This window comes from Nanorana parkeri, unplaced genomic scaffold (assembly GCF_000935625.1).
Source record: "Nanorana parkeri isolate BGI_ZX_2015 unplaced genomic scaffold, ASM93562v1 scaffold71, whole genome shotgun sequence".
NCBI classification, from domain to species: Eukaryota; Metazoa; Chordata; class Amphibia; order Anura; family Dicroglossidae; genus Nanorana; species Nanorana parkeri.
The window spans coordinates 2584948-2588392 of NW_017306339.1; the positions used below are offsets into that span (position 1 = coordinate 2584948).

The 3445-nt window shown below is 46.0% G+C and overlaps 1 protein-coding gene across 4 annotated transcripts in view; it reads right to left on the reverse strand.

Moving 5' to 3' along the window:
* Positions 1–2197, reverse strand: part of TMTC4 (transmembrane and tetratricopeptide repeat containing 4) — a 64104-nt gene extending 61907 nt beyond the window's left edge. The window contains exons 1-2 of one of the 4 annotated variants that reach the window (XM_018576604.1): positions 2111–2197; positions 724–822 (exon numbers count right to left, since the gene is read on the reverse strand). The gene's annotated coding sequence lies outside the window, so the exon portion shown is untranslated. The other 3 variants (XM_018576606.1, XM_018576605.1, XM_018576607.1) reach the window with 3 other exon arrangements.
* Between the last annotated feature and the right edge of the window lie 1248 nt (positions 2198–3445).

The window sequence follows — 3445 nt, forward strand, 5'->3', positions numbered from 1 at the left end:
TATACACACGGGTGGGCAAACTCCAGCCCTCCAGCTGCTGTGAAACTACACAACCTATCATGCATCTGTCTCTGGGAGTCATGCCTGTGGCTGTGAGAATCTTGCAATGCCTCATGGGATTTGTAGTTCCACAACAGCTAGAGGGTCAGAGTCTGGCCAACCCCTGGTCTAGATGCCTTTATCTGCGGTCAGTTTATCACAAAATAGAAGTCAGGTGCATCTAGGAACCAATTTGAACTTCAAAATGCACATAAAGGCGTTTTAAATGTTAGAATTTGGTACCAGATGCATCTAAATGCATATTAACATGCGTCATTTAAAGCATCTAGAAGCATACACACAGCATCTAGCCTGACAGATTTTCCTCTGCACATAGAGGACAAAAACGCAAGTGACAAGCGTGAATGAAGCCTTAATCTTTAGTGCACAGCATTTGTGTCTGTGAAATTTGTCTCATACCTGGTGTGGTCCTGTGGCCATCTGTGTCATGTTAAAGTGCAATAGTGCCTGAGCTCTCTTCGGCTGCACAGATCCCCTGACACATACAGTGTACGTCTCAGGGGTAAAGGATGATGTAGCCACAGTGCAATACAGAGGCACCAGCAGCATCAATCTAGAAGTAGGTAAGAAAGCACACAGAGTGTACAGATCTCTCCTGATTTGCAGCTAGTTATAACGATACACTTTAAACACAAGCATCCTTGAAGACAAAAAAAAACTCACTAGACGCTGGCAGTGCTGCTTCTATTGTTACTGTACTAGTGCTGCTGTCTTTGTTGTAACCACCTCCTGCTGTCTGTGTGCTTCCATCACAGGGAAGGGCTGCAAATGACAAACACACATTAACGGGAAGAAAAGACAACGCACACCTATTAAAAGAATCCTTTTACAAATCGTTCTGCCTCACAACATCACACTTTCCATATGGTGTAAACAAAGAGGATCCCTATTGGCTTGCCCTCCTCCACACACGGATTGGTCAACCTCATCCGCCCTCCCATTGGTTGGCCTCTAATTGTTCTTTTCCTCTCTATACATTGTGTGTCTTTATTATAAGGCACCACATTAGATAGCCGGCAGGCGATCCTCATCCTTCACATGTAACATTGATTTATATAAACATGATCCCATAGCTATTGCAAGCAAAGTTTTAGTCTCAGTAGTAAAGGAGGATTGAGACCCAGACATGCATAGTGCATCTTTCACCTTACTTGACGTCTGGTTGAAATGCTATTGTACTACACTAAATGTATGATATAGCATCTTGTCATGATTGGCTATAGTAAATCAGTCAGAAAACACAGGATTTTAGTATGTGTAATCCAGACATGGATACTGCTACGCTGATTTGGGTTTTTCTTTTTTGTTTATTGCCGTTTAATAACCCGCAGGCATATGCAAGAGCAGATGTGTTTGTGTGTGTGCTGATGACATTGTGTAATTTAGGTATGCCAGCCTCCTGTCATTATGAATGGCTCACTAGGATCTGGCAGAGAGCCAAGCATCATGCCACAAACGTTACCACTGCTGAATTTCTTACTATGCTATTGTGTCATGTGGATTGTAACACTTCTATTCTGAACAGATTCAACACATTGGGTAATGACAACAATACAACAGCTCTTCAGTTTATATTCCACCTGCTCTGCACATACAGAGGGACCGTGTCCTGCTTTGCTCTATTTACATACGCCAACATAATTAGGAGGTTTCCTGCCTCCATCTGAGCATCATATGTGTCACCTTTGGTGACAATAGGAAGCTGGACCCCCGCAGGGGAGGCTGGCAGAGGGAAGCTGAAGCTTGAGCTGGCACGGGGGGAGCACTTGCTGACTGCAGGTGATCTCCACAGGACACGGCTGGGAATAAATAATGAGCGTGCTAAAGTTTCCTCCATACAGCCTGCTGAGCCTGAATGATATGCATCATTGCAACGCTGCAGCGCCCGATCTCACTGTACGGAACGTGCGGCAGGAGCAGACAGCTGATCACCACTGTACGGAAAGTGTGGCAGTCAGCTGCTCGCCGCTGTACGGGAAGTGCGGCAGGCAGCTGTTCATCCCTGTACGGAATTAGCGGCAGGCAGCTGCTCATCTCTGTGCTGAATTACCTGCACGTCCTGCCTGCGTCTGCCAGGCTCAGCCCTCTGCCTGATGAGCGGCGTGGGGATGGGAGAGGCTGGGAGTGCTGGACAAAAATAACTAACCGTTTTCTCTTTTTGCAGAAGGAACATCTATTTCCGCTTTTGGAACCGCTGTGCACAAATGGTGAACGAGGTATGCCATGAGCGTCCCAGACAGGCTGCCATTGTTCAGAGCGGTCCACTCCCTCCAGGTGAAACATGACTCTGTTTTCTATGACCACATGGTCAGATAAACATTAAGGGAAATGAGAAACATACTTGGCGCTTATCCCTAGAGGAGCAGGGGGCAGCACCAAGCTTCACAATGTATAGGATGTCATAACCTTGTGTGACATAAATTCAGGAAAAGAACTGCATTGGTAATGGAATACAGAGCCAGGAGACTCTTTATAACTGCAGAAACACAAAAAGCATCATTTTTCTCTCACTTGGTGGCCCCATATATTTGAAAAGTAGTACTGTATAGTTACATAGTTAGTCAGGTTGAAAAAAGACACAAGTCCATCGAGTCCAACCTATAGAGGAAAACAAAATAGAGATTTTACCGTACCAAATAGAGATTTTACCAAAAGAAAACGCATGACACATTTAAGGCGGAATCAGGTCTGACTACAGTCCTGCATATGGGCTCATGCACACGACCATAAAAAAAAAACACAGCAGGCACACTGTGTTGTAGATGGTTTGCAATGTGTGACAAAACATGGAAAATTGCAATTTGTCATAGGAATGTTTCAGTTTCTGTGCCCTATAAACTAAAATCTGCACTACGAAGTATCACAGATATTAGCTACAGATCTGCACGAGGTCGGGCCAGGCGCAGTTCTGCACATTGGGCTTACCCACTCTGATCTGTGATGTGTGGGAGCTATCATCAGTTGCAGCAGGGTCTTTCCTTGCTCCATAGTTTAGGGTTGCCACCCAGACAGTCCGGTCTTAGAGTCTTGTGTCTGGGTGTCCAGCCAGCGGGCACCTGGACACAAGACACTCAGTGCCAACACCGGCATTTTACATTTTCTGACAGATGCGGCTGCCGAGGTCCTTGGCAAGCGCGATTTGGGGAAGCCGCAGCTGCATGAAACTGGATCTTCCTCTGAGCTGCTGGCATCCTGTGCCTGTTTACAGAAATGTCCAAAAGAAGTCACCAGCACTCCAAGGTGGGAAGGGACCATGTTCAGCCCCGAACCGTTGCTTTTACGCTGTGCCACCATGTCTGCATAACGTCTGAATAAAAGGAGGCATTCAGCACATTGGACCTTTGAGTGCGGGTGACTTCTTTTGGACATTTCTGTGATAACGCGG